Raw genomic sequence first — 18,021 nt, 5'->3', positions numbered from 1 at the left:
CCTTGCCATACAAGAAGGCCGTCTTGACATCTATTTGGGAAACAGTGAAGTTCATGTAGGAAGCATAAGAAAGGAAGATACAAATAGCCTCCAAACAAACTACTGGAGTATAAACCTCAGTGTAGTCAAGACCCTCGACTTTTCTAAACCCGCGAACCACCAATCTAGCTTTGTTACACACTATAAATCATGAATCATCTGTCTTGTTTCGATAGACCTAGTGTGTGTCAAGAGACCTTTTTCCCTTTGGTAACTCAACCAATTTCCAAACCCCGAGCTTTTCAAACTGATTCAGCTCTTCATGCATAACATCTACCCAGCTGGGCTCATTCAAAGCCATTCCAATGTTCTTAGGCTCTATTTGAGAGATAAAACAAGAATAGAGACATGTGTTAACATCTCCACTCTGACTTCTAGTTTGAACCCTGTCGCCCAGCTGACCAATGACGTTTTCGATCGGATGATCACGTTGAATTCTTGAGGGTATCTGTTGGCTGATATCATTGGGTAAAAATGGAAGATTGTGGATATTTAAAACTCCATCATTTGTTGATTGTTCAATGTTAGATGAATCTGCTACAAACTCTTCTACAATTTCTTCAGGAAAGAGTATTTCCATAAACGTTGGAGTCACAGCGAAAGCATCTCTAGACATGACTTCTCTTTCAACAGTGGTAAGAGGTGTAGCATCAACATCAGGAGTATCATTTTGAGCTAAAGATTTTGGACTATCAAATGGAACAGAAGACTCCCCCTCATATGGTGAAGAGGATACCCTTAGGGATCTGTATAAAACTTATTCATCTGCATCTTTAGACACACTCTTTGAGCCAAAGGAAGATCCAGACGAACTATTCAAAGACACATTTATGAATTTGAAGAGAGACGTGTAATCAAATAACCAATCCGGACCCACTCGAGCATCCGTTTCATTTTCCTCCAACCAGCGCACATCATAATATTCCACAATTTGCTTCGTCTTCTTGTTGTAGACCCTATATGCGGTGTGTGTAGCATACCCTATGAAATAATAGTCATCGGCTTTAGCATTAAACTTTGGGTTGGATTCCAAGTGAAGAAGGGTGCAAGGGCAGCCAAATACGCGAAAATGACTGATAGAAGGCTTGTGACCATATAGAATCTCATACGGCGTCTTCATCTGAGATTTGTTGATCAATACACGATTCTGAACGTAGCAAGCAGTGTTAATCGCTTCAGCCCAATAGAAAACGGGTAACTTGGAGTCACACAACATTCTCCTTGCAGTGTCTTTTAAAGTTCTATTTCTCCTTTCAGCAACACCATTTTGTTGAGGTGTGTGAGCAAAGATATATTGACGTATGATCCCATTTTCTAAGCAAAAATGATAAAGAAAAGAGTTTTTGAATTTTGTCCCTTTATCAGTGCGTAGCGCCTTCACCCGATTGTTGGTTTGGTTCTCAATCAACACAATGAATTTCTTTATTAGATCAGCAGCCCCAACTTTTTTGGATAGAAAGCAAACCCACGTAAAACGAGAGAAGTCATCAATCACAACCAGACAGTATGAATTTCTGTTAATGCTGAGGACGTTGGCTGGTCCGAATAGATCCATTTGCAGCAATTTGAGTACCTGACTGATTAAGTTAACCTGTTTCGGTAGGTGTGGTTTTCTATGATGTTTTCCTTATACACATGACACACACTTTTCAAAATTTATAAAGTCATTGACAGGAAAACCACGGACCATCTCATTCTTTGCAAGACAATTCAAGTCTTTAACATTAGCATGACCGAGTCGTCGGTGCCACAACATTGCGTTCTATTCTGAGACCTTTGAAAAGAGGCAAGTGACTTGTTCGGGAAGGTTGCTATTCAAATCAATAATGTAAGCATTTACATCCCTCTTACATTTAACAAGAATCCATTCTTCAGGGATGACAATGTCTGGCTTGAGAATCATACACTCCTTGTCAGTGAAGTGTGTAGAATAGCCTTTGTCGCATATTTGAGACACACTTAACAAGATGTGCTTCAACTCGGGAGCAAAGTTGACATTCTCAAAACTTAACACTCCATTAGTAACGGTTCTCCTCTGCATGATCTTGCCACCTTCTCCGCCCGCAAAAGAGACATATTCCCCATTAAAGGATTGAGTGTTGCTCAATTGGGAGATGTCTCCTGTCATATGTCGGGAGCAGCCGTTGTCGACGTACAAAGGTCTGACGACATTCCTTTGCAACTGTCCCTACAAGATGAGTGGGTTGAATTAGATCTGGGAACCCAGGTCATTTCTTTCCCAGGTTTACCCTTCATTTTTTTCAAATTTATCAATATTTATAGTCTTTTCCGAGGATGCTTATGATTGACATGAAGTTATTTTGGGCATCCATTGATAATTTGGTTTCTTAACAGTCACTATAGATTTTGAAATATGTTTCTTATCTGTTTTCATTGAGCACCTGGGCTTTCTACCAGAAGCGGTTGAAGACCCAGGACTACTCCTTGACAAAACCGTTCTTGGCAGAGCCTTGTTCGATTTTGGCAAACAGTTGGTGACTTTGTCATGAAAAATCCTTGTATTCTTTTGAAAACCTACCCTTTTTCTACTTCGATCATCCTTCCAATCATTATTCTGAGAACGAGTTCTTGAGGACTTTCTATTTAAATATCTTCCTCTAGATTTGTTCTCTCTTCTTGGTGACATATAATGTACAAAGATCTTATTTGGACAATTTCTAGCTATATGTCCACCGACACCACAATTAAAACAAATCTGTTTGTTATTATATGAATTTGTACAATTTTTTTCAGTTTTATTTTCTTTACTGACACCCTTACTTTTCCCACATGAACATGAACAAGAAGCAGGTTGTGAGATAAGTGAGGGTGCATCAGATAAAATAAACTGTGGAGTTGGTATATTTTCATTAGAAACATCACAAACAATAGAATCATCAACCAACTCATCAAACACTTCAAAAGAATTTAAATCAAAAGAAACAGATGCAAAAGTATCATGAAAAACATTGTCTTTTTGAACATTAGAAACAAAAAAATCTTTATTGAAAACTAAAACTTCAGGTTCAGGTTCAGGCTCAGGTTTGTTATCAGAAACAGATCCTTCAACTTCGTGCTTTGACTGATCTAAGGATTTATCTGCAGGGGAAGTAGAAATGTTAGTACTTTCAACATTAATAAATCCTCCCGAAACAAAACCAGAAGGCTTGCCATAAACCATGAATGGTTCATTAGCAATCTCCTCCTTGGACAAAAGTTGATACTGATATGTATGATTAAAGGGAGGTGGCACTTTATCATATCCTAGACCTTTCTATTGGTTATGTTTGAATTGTAAATAATGATCTATCATATTTACAACTACTTCGCTTAACACATTAAATTTCTTAAAATCAAAATCAGCAGTTTCAAATTTGGCTTTTAATGTATCGAGCTCAGTAATTAACTCAACATTTTGTCTCTTAATATAGTCATAGTTTTTGTATTTATTATTATAGTCCTCCTGAAGTTTCCTAAAATCCTTTATTTTTTTTTCTCTAATTGGGCTTTTAAGGATTTTTGTCCTTTTCTAAGTTGATAGCCCTCATATCTAAGGTCGTCTACTTCTCTACGTAAAGAATCTATTTCATGACGAAGAATCTTAACATAACCATCACAAGCCTGAGAACAGGAAGGCAGACTTACCTCATTTTTCTTCGGTTCAGAAGTAGAAGAGACCATCAATGCAAACTGCAGCTCCATCACTTTATGTTCAGCTGCAACACTCTCTGCGGAAGCTTCATCACCAACTTGGGCCAAATGAGCATTTTTAGGTCTTGATATACTCAAGGCCTGAATCTGGTCCTCCCAGTTAAAATACTGAGCAACCATAGCCGTTTCATTGTTGACCTGAGCACCTCCCTTGTTGTTTCCGACCGCGACCATCATCCTTTCATTGTTCAATCTTCTATACAGCTTAGGGCACTCACGAGCAAAGTGACCCAGCTTGTGACAGTTAAAGCACCTCAACTTCCCATTGCTGAACCCCACCTTTTTATCATCGCTCATCCCCTAATTATTCTTTCCTGTGTTTTTAGCAAACTGCTTTGCCCTAAACACTACCATGGCAATTTGCCATGTAATATCCATTTCTTCCACATCTTCTCGATGGATCTGATCCAGATCTGCAAATGAGAGTTATGGTGGAATATCTCCAGCTACAAGAGCATGATAGCAATTAACAAGTCCTGTGGCGAAGGCTAAATTTTCATTACTCTCCTTAGAATTTGAGGAGGAAGCCACATTTGAGGAAGGAGCAATTTGTGGAGCAACAGACGATTGAGTCTAAGAGAAAGGCGTGGATGATGTAGCGGGAAATGAAATTGTTGATTGAGTTTGAGCTTGTTGAGCAGAAAAAGGTTAACTTAGAGAGGGAAAGGTGGGAAATGAAAGAGTAGTGTTGGAGGAGATCCCAAGATTTGCAGTTGAATATGAATTCACATGGTTGATCTATCGTTGTTTATCATCAATATCACAAGCCTTGATGATCGCCATTGTTTCAGCGAGTGTTATACGATTTAGATCCTTGGTCTTCTTAATAACAGCTACATTCATGTCCCATGACTTTGGAAGACCATTCAGTAGCTTCTTGTTTATTTTAGACTTTGTCAAGAAGATCTCAACTGTATTCATCTTAGTGGTGAGAGTTGTGAATCACTGTAGCTATGCCTCCAGGGTTTCACCAGGAATGTAATTGAACATGTTGAATTTTTGGCGCAACATGACCTAGCAACTCTTCTTCATGTCTTCATTCCCTTCATATACCTCAATTAGGGCTTCCCACAAAGCCTTTGCTGAAGTATACTCCCTAAAACCTTGAGCTATATCCGGAGACAACGCCATGGTTAGAGTGGCTAAAGCCCGTTCCTGCTCCTCAACCTTCTAAAAATCTTCATCTGTGTAGTTCTCAACAGCTTTATCAGTAACTTGTCCTGCAACAATGGTGGTAACTCGGACAGGACCCTTAATGATGCTTCTCCAGATCTTGAAGTCTTTCATTTTAATATACTTTCAATCCGATATTTCCATTCAGGAAAACCATCTGCAAACAGGAGTCTCGGAATGCGAGTAGTTGTGCCCATGATAGAGTCCAGCTCATGGTGGTGTGTTTGACTTTGTGAATCCATTGGTTATTAATTTTTAAAAAACAAATTTTATTTTTAAGGATAAAAATATTGAGTTTCCGGTCAACACAAGAGTTTACGGTCAAAGAGGGGATTGCGGCCGTAAACTTGGTTTATGGTCGAGAGTTTGCGGTCCGAATGATTACGGTGTCTGATTACCGTTTTTGAAGCTAAGCTTGCAGTTATTGAAGATACTTGATTTACGTTCTAAGAACTGAGTTTACGGCCCAAGAAGATTCTGGAGCTTGAACTGGGTTTGCGGCCGTAAACTCTTGGCAGTAAACTTTCAGAAGGTCACGAAAATGCATTTCTGGCTTAGATTTAATCCCCTTTTGCAGTAGAACCACCAATCCCGATCCCAACAGTGATGAATATAGCCAAAAACTCAATTGCAAGATGATTTGACACTGTTTTTTCTCTAATACCAATTGTAAGATCCTTAAACGGATCTTACCAGTGATCAAACAAACACATAATTGATTTAAACAAGAATAGGAGTAGCAATAGAATTAAAACAAGCTTGCACACGCTTATATTGCATAAAACGTCTGGTACAACTTTCTCTCTAAGACCGTGAACTCTTGTAGCATCAACAACTATTAATGACCTACATAACCCCTATCTATAGTGGACTTGGGCCGGACACTGGGTTTACGGCCGTAAACTCACAAACAACCAACAAAAACCTCATAAAGACTCAAAATAACTTATTACAATGAAAGCGTAGACCAAACCACTAACTAGACCCTTCACTTGGGCGATGAGAATCTTTGCTTACTAAGAAAATTACGAGACTACCATAAATAACATAACTAAGAATCACATCCACTTAATATTGCTTATAATAGAAACACACAAGCATCAATTTTCACAAATGACATTGCAAGGAGATATAAATAAGACAAAATTCAAATTTTATTTCATTTATAAAAGGTATGGAAAAATTTTTCTTACAATTCAAATGAAAAAACTATGCTATTACATATTCCTAAGCAATCTATCATAATTCTAAAAGTCGCAGCTCAAAAATCCGATCTTTGAATCCATGCGATCGTAATCCATTTCTTCGCGATCAAACTCAACTCGCTCCTTCCTTTAAGCTTCCTTTCTTTTCTTCGATTCTACAAAACATCAAAAATGTAATCTTATCACATAATGTATTAAGAATCAAAAATAGGAACTTAAAGAGTTAGTTAATGGATTTTACTTGAGGTAGAACCGTATGTCTTGATTCTCCCATCTCTTAAATCTCTCAAGTGGACAAGGCAGCTTTGTCTCTAACGCCCCTTCTCTTGGTAATAAAAACATATTGACTCTTTTGGAACAGCACACGGAACTACCTCAATCTTTTCCTTTCTCTTATGTTCAAACTTTTTGACCATGGCATTCCTTTCGTTGCCATTGCCTATGTCCATGGAGGTTTGGAAGGCAAATCTACCAATCAACTTTGCTTCTCCAGTGTGCCAAATCCTTGCTGATTTAGCAGCAAGAAGCAAATAGGTGAGATTGATGAGGGTCACGTCGTGGTTTATCATATATGAGTCACTATATGAGTCAGGAAGCGATTGAAGAACCCAGTCAACAACCAGGTTCTCACAGGCAACAACTCCCCACATTCTTAACCTATCAATGTGCGGCTTCATCTCTAAAACGTGTGCACACACTGACTTTCATTCTTCGTGTTTACGTGCTAAAAGGGCTTGAGTGAGCTTGAATTTTTAAAGCCTTCGAACTTGTGGGTCGGGGAGAACAATAGGAGGAGGTGGAGGAAGTGAAGTATGATCTCTTGTTCTTCGATCGAATCATGGAATATCATCTTCATGTGGAAAGCTTGTTCCAAGGTATTTGGGGAGACCATAGTTGTCATACTTTTACATCTACAAAATGGGAGAAAATTCAAGTTAGTTGATTGATTGAGTCCTTAAAAAACACCCAAATGAGATATTAAGGTTAGGACCCAACACAATATTCTACAACACAGAAAAGGGATGCCGTAATCCGGTCGCATAATATTTGAAGGTTAGTGAATGACGATTTACTAATTTTCCACCATGAAAAACGAAAAAAGAGATTAAGTTTTAAATGTATTGAAAAACTCCAAGATCCTTTAAGAATCATTGAATTTTTCAACGACATGTTTAAATCTCGATATGCCCCTCGTTTTGTGACTAGGATGTTGAGGATCACAAAACTAGGTGTGAATAACCATGCAAATATACATGGGTCCCCCAATGTCATAGTTACCAAATCGACGTGCAGGTTAACCACACACACTCCATCGATCTATGAAAAACATCGAGTAACCCTTTGCCACCTTTGCTTAGAGCCCATTTAGTGTGTCGGTTAACCACACACGCTCCACTAACATCTTCGCAAGGGTACAAAGTGTAATTTCAAAGGAATTGCATGAAATTCACTTTTGTCTAAAGTAAAATTTTTAGTTACTTTATAATTCATTATACTTTTAATGGAAAGGGTTTGCCCTGTCCTACCCGTTTAGCTAACGGCCCTCCATCAATCAAGGAAGCGGTGGGTGAGAGTAGACACCCATTAAACGACCATTTTATAGGCCATAACCTTATATCCCCCTTATAGATCGGCTCCGTGAATGAGACTTACTAATGGTAATACTAGCATTTAAGTTATACATATATAATATTAGACTTTTAATATTATATATAGTATAAGGGTGTATTTTACACTTTTACAATACTAAGTGGTCTAATTTAATATATTACACTTTTAATTTAATTAAATATAAACCATATCACTATGGATATATTAACTCTCTTTTAATTATACACTTAATTAATTTAATAAAACCATAAGTGTGTAATTTGAACTTTTCAAAACTTAGGGTTTTAGAATTTAATATTTAAAAAATATACTTTTAATCAAAATTTTAAATTCCAAAACTTGAGGGTAAGTTTTGAAACTTTTCAAAATATTAGGGTTTAGAATTTAAATAATTTAAAATTAAACTTTTAATAAAAAATTTAAATTCCAAAACTTGAGGGCAAGTTTTGAAACTTTTCAAAACTATTTAGAACAAATTATAAATAATTAAATGAATCAATTAATTGGTGATTATCCAAATTTGACGTAATTCAATTCTTGCAAGATAAATCAAATCAAATAATTAGGGTTTATCAAATAAGGCAATAATTATATAGTTAAATGACAATTATCTCTAATTTTGACAAGGATAATCATAACAATTTAAAAAATTCGGATTTTATCAATAGAAAACAATTTTGGTAATTATCCAAGCTCAAAATAGGTCAAAATCCCGAGTATTCTGCCATCAGCCCGACACCACCTCGTGATGGACCACCACTTCGTGGTGATCAGGAAAAAGCAAAAAAATGAAAATTTTTCTGCTTTGAAAACATAACTTTTTCATCAAATACATTAGAAAACCATCTTAGGCTCTGATACCACTAATATGTTTTGAGCACTACATGAATCCTATGGTGTACATGCAAACCCTAAAGCTTTTGGATCTAGTTTATCTAATGAACATGCAAAAATCATCCAAAGCTCATAAACCCAAGATCTAGCATACAATACACGATTTAACATATGAATTACGGTTTAGATCTTACCTCACAATGGTTACAAGAGTTCCTTGATCTTCAAGAAGCTTGGTGTCACAAGTGTCACACCTCTAATGGCTTACAAACACCAAGAACAAGATAATGACTTATGAGAAAGAGAAGGAGGCACCAAATTCGTCCAAGAACCCTTGGGCATCAGTTCACCACATTTTTGGGGCCTTAGGGTTTTCTTATATAGTGAGGCTATTAGGGTTTTGAACTAGGAAACCCTAATCTGACTGCTTAGGCTCTAAGCAGCCCATGGACTCACTCCTTAGAAGCCTTGGACGATTTCACATGGGTTTCCCCATAGATTTCGTCCACAACAAATTCTGAATTTTCGGATTTTGTTGCCTAATTTGATTTGTATGGTTGTTATTTGGTAATTATCTTATTTAAAATCTCTCATAATCCGAATTTTGGTCATATTGGATAATTAAATAAAACCTTAAATGTTAGGTGATAATTATAGATAATATAATGATAAATTTATATGATTAAAAGTATCCTTATGGATCTTATAATTAATTTAATTAAATGATTAATTAAAATAATTAATAAATCCATAAATGGTTTAAATTTAATTAAACAAAAATTTTAATTTATTAAAAGATTAAACCCTTGCTGTTTTAAAATGTTTTAAAATACATCTTATACTATGTATGTTATTAAAAGTTTAATATATATTCTACGTATAAGAAAAATTCAATCAAATCATTAGTACGTCTCATTCACGAAACTATGTTATAAATATGTTATAAGGAAGTGACCTATAAAATGGTCGTCGAATAGGTATCCACTCTCACCCACCGTTCTCCTGTGTGGTGGAGGGTCGTTAGCCGAACATATATGATCGGACATAATCTCATTAATAAGTATAATGCCATAAAGTAACTATAAAATTCCACTCTTAGTTACTTTAGGAAAAATGTGAATTTTTATGCTAATCTATGAAATTGCACATTACACTTTATAAGTAATTGGTAGAGCGTGTATGGTTAAATTGACACATTAATAGGGGACTAATAAAGAGTGGTAGTGGGTATCTCCAAAATTATCATTGATTAATGGAGTGTGTGTGATTAACCGGAACATTGAAACGAGATGATAAATGACATCGAGAGTGCCAAACCAATTTGCATGGTTATTCACATCTCGTTTGTGATCCTCGGCATCTCAGTCACAAAAGTGTGAGCATAATATGAGATTAAAAATGCCATTGATTAGATTCAATAAATCGCAAAAGATCTAGAAGTTTCATAAGATTAAGATTGGTAAAAGCCTTACCTACCTAAAACATATTCGAATTTGATTACGGCACCCCTCTTCAAAGTTCGAATCGAAAATATGGATCCTAGCCTTAATTTATATTTATGGGTTAATAAATAAGGATTAAAACCAACTAACTTGAATTCTCTTTTCTCCTAATATAGATGTCAAGTCAAGACAACAATGGGCTTCCTCGTTCTTTTGAAAATGGTTTTCCTCTTCCTCCAGAAGATGATCTTCCACTTTCAGATCAAGGTGACAATATTTTCTCTTCTTCAGGAAGTGGTGGAACAGGAGAGCATGTTTCTCCAACTCTTCCTCCTACTCCTCTAGTGACTTGCCCTACGTCATGATTTCCTCGAGTTGAAAGATACAAAACTACTCAAGCCATATTGGCATGTGGAGATCAAGATGAAAATTTTGTGTGTGCGCTTGTTCTGGAAATAAAATCATATATTGACAAATTGGATAGAATGGGTGTCGTTTTCCGAAGGAAGCAAGCCATTGATTTCATTCTACTTTTTCTTCTTAAGTCATATAGTCAATTCATTGAGAAGTTTTATATGAGCAACCTCAATGTGACCCTAATTGATCTGACATATATGTTAATCGTTGCTAAAGTAGAAATGCTTAAGAGCAAAAATGAAGCAAAAGTTTTTGAAGGATCTAATTCCAAAATTTCCATGGACATTAACGATGGTAAAGATGGTGGTCCAAAACAAATTTCTCTTCCTAATGGAAAGGGATCGGCCAAGGTCAAATTATTTGATCGTATGGTAAAGTGAAAGGCTAGTTCGGAGATAGTTCCATGTGTTAAACCCAAAGACTCCATATATTTCTATTCCTAATTGAGGGGACATTGGTTGCGAAGCTGGCTAAAGTACCTGAAAGATCTCAGAGATAGTGAAGCCAAGTTGTGTAACTCGACTTCAGGTACATCCATTATCTTAACAAATTCCTATTAATAGAATCTTAATACAAGATGTGATGATCACATTTTGATGTTATTATAGGATGTAAGAAAAAAGAAAGAAGCTTAAGAAGAGTAAGCTAAATCTTATTATGAGAGATGAACTTCGGTCGCATGGTTCGATGATCAAAATATGCAAGCTACTGCTTAGGAGTTATGATAATTTAATAGATTGCTTAGGAAATGTCTAGAAACATAGTTTTCAATTTTATGCATTATAAGGACAAGTTCCTATTTTTCATTTTTTATCAATAAAAGTGAAATTTTGTTTTATCTTGTTTGCTTACTTTATATTTCCTTGTGATGGCATTTATGAAAATGTTGATAACATTTCTAATATTACCAATGTTAATTAGGATTTGATTCTTATTATATCGCTTGTGGTAATTTCATCATTAACTAAGTGATAAAGAATTATCATCACCCAAGTTTCAATTGGATAGAAACTTGGAGTCATGCAATTTGAATTGCGTGATGTATGAGAATCTTGATTATTGGAAGATTACGACTAATTCAATGGTAACATGTTTAGGTGAGTTAAGTGAACGACTAATGGATCTAGTATATGTTGATATGGACTCTTCAGACTAACCATAAAGGATTAAAAATCTATTCATCATGATTTACTAATGCTTAAATAAATATGGTTTTGTTTATAAGATTAAGCATATTCTGATGCTTTAAAAAGATTCAAAGAGTAGCATAACGAATATGATGAATCTATTAGGCAGAAAGATAAAAGTTTCTTCAATCTGAAAAGAAAGTAGATTAATTTAGTATCATGTTTTATGTTCATCTTAATGATTGTGGAACTATATCACAATGGATCCTCGAAGAACATCTTAGTGGAATTATATGACTAACAAGAGGAATCAGATATTGTCGAAAGGGTTCAATCAAGAGATGATTCATACTTCATATCCAATAAGGTATTAGAGACATGCTCTTGTTATTACAAATCGTATCTTGAAAACTTATTTCATACTAAGTAGGTTTATTACACCTCATGAAACGTGGAGTAATAATGCTTTCTTACTCTAGCACATTTGGAATTGGTAGTTGTTATGTTTTGGTTAAAATAAAGGATAAACTAAGACCAATTCAATGAAGTGTTTTCTTGTCGAGAATCCACACTAACTTTTGAATATTTTTTTAGCTTGTCAAGGAATGTTCCTAAAGAAGGAAACTTATATGTCAAGAAGTCTGTGGGAGTCTTATTGATCTTGAGAGCTTCAGGAGTCAATCAATAATGAACCTTTTAGTTATCACTAGCACAAGACTTAAGGTTGATAACCTATCATGGTATTGTCACATTCTTGTTTCTGTGCACCTTCCAGTTGAGTTGACCATGCTGATGAGCTTTATGGTTGTCATTTGACTGAAAAAGGAAAGAACGTTGGTCAATAAAAGTCTATTAATCAATATGGGTGAGATGCTTAACAACACAGAAGCATTGGTAGGCCCTTGTGCTACCAGAGGACATCCCTTTTTTAGTTCGAATTATGAGAAATGAAAAGGAATTTTTTGGACTTTCAAGACATATAAGTATAAGTTTTGAAAGGGTTTAAACATACACATATGCTAGCTAATGAAGGTGTATAAGCTTAAGAAGTATTGTTAGAGACTTATCAAAACATCACAAATCAGAAATCTGCAATTTAGTAAGAAAGTCAAGAGTATTGATATCTAGAAGTCCAGTTGATTTCTGGGTACTTGTCAAAGTTAGTGGGAGCATAATTATTATGAAAATGGGAGCATAATTGTTATGTCGAGTGTTGCAAGTTGGCAATACTATTTGTAGGAAACAAATTATCAATTTGCAAGTTACAAAGTTTGGAAATTGTTTCGCTATAGTAAGACTTAAGATAAAGGGCACTCATACTTTGTTTCAAATCTAAATGTTTAGATTGTAGGGCTTAATAGAACTTAGTTTTGGGCATATATGAATGTCATTTTGAAATGATTCAATATAGGAAATTTGATATATGGAAATATTATAGCAGGAGGCAAAACAGAGATATAAGGTCCTTATGTGAGACATAATAAATCGAGTTCCATATGGTTCAGATGTAGGATCGATTACTTATTCTATAATATGAATTTGTTCTAATTTTTCCAAATTTCTTGGGCATTGAAAAGGGAAAAAGGACTAGAGCTTTATGTGAGTAATGTTGTTAAACAACTGTCAAGAACATTCTGAGGTTATACCAAAAGATTGGTTACTTGTGGAGAGTTGGAAGTATGGTAATTAATTTGTATAAACCATCTTGACATGATTTTGGATTGAATTGAGATGATTCTCAATCCGAATTAATGGTGATATGGGAGTATAAAAATGTTTCCATAGTGGGAGTTGATTATTAAAATCTACATGTGAGTTGGAAACTTTAATGCAAGAAAAGTGTTCAAGGAGTGTGCCTTGAATTTGAGACTTCCTTACCATGGAATTGTTTTCAGTAACAAAGTTCCAATAGAACATTTTGTAATATCATTGGCTAAGTCTCTGTAACTTAGAACCCTCGACATCATAGAAAATCAATGCATGTAAGGTTGGAATTTCAATACATTTTAGACATTGACAAGAATTTAGGATTTTGAAATGAGCATCATTAGAATAGTGTCTAGTCAATCTGCTCACAAAGGAAGGGCGATAGAGAAACATAGTATGCATGTTTATAACATGGAATGACTAATTTTTAGTTCAAGTGGTTAGTTGATTACTCGAAACATTATATAATGAATAAAGTCGTAATCAATATGGTGATTAAATGATAAGACTTTTATTTATATTAAATAGTTTTGAGACCATCGTTAATTAGTTTATTATTGTGTTTCACTTCGCATGTTTTACTTCCTGAATAATTTGATTATTCGAAATTCCACACTCGAACGTATTTTTGGAAGTAAGTAGAAAAATAAGACTGTCAAGAACTGGATTGTAGATTGTCTAAAGAATTTTTTACAAAACAATAGTTTTTCTATAATGTTCATGAGAACTTAGTAATGGGGATTTTAAGTATTGGATAACCCCACACTTAGAAAGTTACTTCATGGATTTTATCAAGAGTAATTCTGAGACGATAATATCTTATATTCGTAAAACGGAGATATATATGTTGTGCTTTACAAGTGAGTTGTGCATTGATAATACATAAACACATTAGTAACTTGATGTTATAAAATGTATTGGTGTGCATGATTTGATGAGTAAATAATATAAGCATATAAGTTGTCACACCCTCGTCCGCCGGCAGAAACACCGAGGTGTGCGATGTAAATCAGTAATCACTGTGGGAGTGATGGATCCTAACAATGAGTCTAGGCATCCTAATCCTAAACTCTCCATTATAAGTATATCGAACACCTATAATTTTTTGATTTTTAGGATTAATTATTGATTGAAATCTTCTGGTATTTGAGATTCTTAAGTCTTAACACATTTCCATATTGTATTATCTATCATGACGAAATTTAGGCAACATAACGACTGTTATTATAACATTTACCAGGTTTCAACGAATGTGAAACCAACAATTTCCATGATATTTATAATTCACAAGATTAATACAATATGATGTTTCACAAATGATGACTCTTAATTATTAAAGTCGACTATATTATTTATGGCAACAATAATTCATAACTTACTAACTTGAATTATATTTTTATAATAAATATAAAAATATATTAATACATTTTTCATTAATTTTTACACAACCTCATATATTATAAGTTACATTTGATAATTTTAACTATATATATATATATATATATATATATATATATATATATATATATATATATATATATATATTCATAAATTTAGTATTTTCATAATTTATAACAATGTACTTTCATTTTTTATGCGGATAATATTTTGACTTAATAATATCTTAATATGCATATTAATAATTGCAACAAACTATAAGGATATTAACTTTTATCAATCTAATTTACTTGTATAGTTTATAAATGATTTATAACATTTTAGATTGCTATTTAATATGTTTTTGACCAATAATAAAGCATGTTGCTATTTTGTGTATAAAATATGCAAATTTTCAACACTTTAATAGAAACGCATGTATTCTCCCCCAAATATTAAAGCAGTAAAAGAGGGTCGTAGAAACTTACCCTTGAAGTATGAGTTCCATTTGTTCAAATTCGGTTTCCTTTGCGAATCTTGACGTGAGACAACACAAGTCCACAATTCTTGAACTTTAAAACGCTTTGGGGTTTGGGACATATTTTGAACAAAGGTTAATAGTGGTGGTGTTTGGTCATTTCATAAATATAGGAGGGTTTAGGGATTTTATGTAAATAAAAATCCCATAAAGGAACTGATTATATTTAATTGCCAAACTTAATCGAGTTAGGGCTTTTAAACTCGTTTCTTTTGTATGATCAGGTATTGAATGGAAAAGGGGAACCATGTCTCCATCCTCAGTTGATCGAGGACGGAAGAGGCAACGAAACAGTGGGAAATGAGGGTTCAATCTTCGGCGATGATCAAGTGAGTCGCAGGTAGGGGTGTCGGTAGATGGTTGTCACTGGTGCCTTCTCTCTTTTCTGCTCCGATCGGCAACATCACACACAAGAAAAGGAAGGACCCGGCACTCTATTAATCAGAGAAGGAGATGAACGAGGGTGACAACATGTTGTCCTCGACTGCCATGGCCACAAGTTTTTCTCCGATGGCTTCTTTTTTTCATGAGGATTTAGGTACCCGGTTACACTTCAGTACCACATATCACCCACAGACAGATGGGCAGAGCAAGTAGATGATTCAAACGCTCGTGGACATACTACGTGCATGTGTTATGGAATTTGATGGAAGTCAGGACACTTACTTTCCCTTGGATGAGTTTTCATACAACAACAACCATCATTCCAGTATTTGTATGCTACCTTTGAGATATTATACGGGAGGAGGTGTCGGAATCCCATCTATTGGGGAGAGGTAGGGTAGAGAGTGATGTGGGGCACTGAGATAGTGCTCAAGATGACAGAGCAGATCCAACATGATAGAAAAAGGTTACTGAGGGCCTAGAGTCGCTAGAAGAGTTATGCCGACCGACGCCGTTCAGAGCTAGAGTTTCATGTCATAGATTTTGTCCTCCTAAAGGTATCCCCATGGAAAGGGGTGATCTAATTCAAGAAGTTGGGCAAGCTGTGTCCTAGATACATTAGTCCTTTCAGGGTGATCTCCAGAGTGCATAAGGTAGCCTATCGGTTGGAGCTGCCTACATAGTTGAGTGAGATTCATAAGACTTTCCATGTGTCCCAGCTAAGGAAGTGTGTAGCCAATGAGACGACAATGGTCACTTTAGATGACATTAATGTTTAGGAATGTCTGAACTACATTGAGAAGCCGATAGCGATCTTGGATAGGAAGGTGAAGCTCTTGAGGAATAAAGAGGTGCCCTTGGTTCTGGTTTAGTGGCAACATCGGAAGGGATCCGAGTGGACTTGGGAGCCGGAGTCCGAGACACAGGAGCAGTACCCAAAGTTGTTTCTGGAGGATGACTTCAAGGGCGAAGTCTGATTCTAGTGGGGTAGAACCCGACTCCCAAGTATAATATTTAATTAATATGCATTCATGATGTCAGAGTAACTTGACGAGTTGGATACCCCAACTCGCCGAGTAGAGGATTTAATGGTCGTGTGATTTTTAGAGTCTACTTGACGAGTTGGAGGACCCCAACTCGACAAGTAGGAGCTGAGTAAGAAAACCCTAATTTTCAGGGTTTTTGACGTATTTAAAGGACCTTAACCCTTTAGTTCCGTCTCCCATATCATCTTAACACTCTGAGAGAAACCCTAATCGAGTTATATCCTTGTGTGAGGGAAAGAGAGCTTAATATTTCATATTTTAGTGCATTTTTGGAGGAAGATTATGGAGCAAAAAGCTTGGGACGAGTGGGAGCTCTTGGATCTGGTGTTCTTTCATTTCTAGCTTCTGTTTGAAGGTAAAAAGCTACCACCTTGATCGTTGTTTGATTAGATATCTTTTCTAGGGAGTTTAGGGCCCTTTTCCATCCTACTTTGAGTTCTAGAGTTGTTGAGCTTGCCTGGGAGTTGAGACTTCAGATCTGGACAATATGAGGTCCCTTAAGCCCAAAGATCCAAGCTTTATCAAGCTAGTGGTAAGCTTTTTAGGCATTTAACCCTATATAGAGCTTGTTTTGGCATTCAAGCCCTAGATTCCATGAATGGACATAACATTTGCAGCCTTACGTGGTATTTCAGCCTTGGGAGGCTAGATCTAGAGTTTGGGACCTTATTTCTGCTTAGAATCATCTGAATGAGAATTAGTCTAGAGGGACTCGACGAGTGAATGGGCCAACTAGACGAGTCAGCTAGGGTTTTCCTCAATAGTCTGGACGCGCTACAACTCGGTGAGTTGATGAGACAAATCAATAAGTTGAGTTGGATTTTCCCGATACTTCAAAGAAAACGAAGAAACTCGACGAGTTGGGTCAACATGGGCTGTTGACTTAGGTGTTGACTTTTAGGGTTTGGTGAAGACATGAGTGAGGAGACCAAGGCGGGGTAAAATAGTCTTTCACCCTTTTCAAGATTGTGGAAAGAGGCTACCCTAAATTTTAAGAGTTGTAATTATTAAGTGTTAATTAGAGATGATTATATTATGTAGGCAGAGTCTAGACTGTTCGTGGGTTACTAGATCTACTTGCTTACTTACAAGGTAAGTCTTCTCACTATACTTACATGAGTGGTAATATTGTGTGACCGAGGGATTATTTGAGTTATCGACCGAAGGGTCCTATGTGCTTATACTGAGTTATGTGATTTTATGCATTTTGTCTTTGTGATATATGCTATATTATTATGTGCCTTACCGGGTTAGGACCAGAGGGTCCAAACCGAGTTGGGAGACTGGAGGGTCTTCACTAAGATATAGGATTGGAGGGTCCAACCAGAGTTGTAAGACCGGAGTGTCTTCACTAAGACACATGACTGGAGGGTCTACACCGAGCCGTGAGACCGGAGGGTCCTCACCGAG

The sequence above is a fragment of the Lactuca saligna genome, chromosome 4, assembly GCF_052625555.1.
Source record: "Lactuca saligna cultivar CGN05327 chromosome 4, ASM5262555v1, whole genome shotgun sequence".
Taxonomy (NCBI): domain Eukaryota; kingdom Viridiplantae; phylum Streptophyta; class Magnoliopsida; order Asterales; family Asteraceae; genus Lactuca; species Lactuca saligna.
This window is presented reverse-complemented; position numbering follows the sequence as displayed.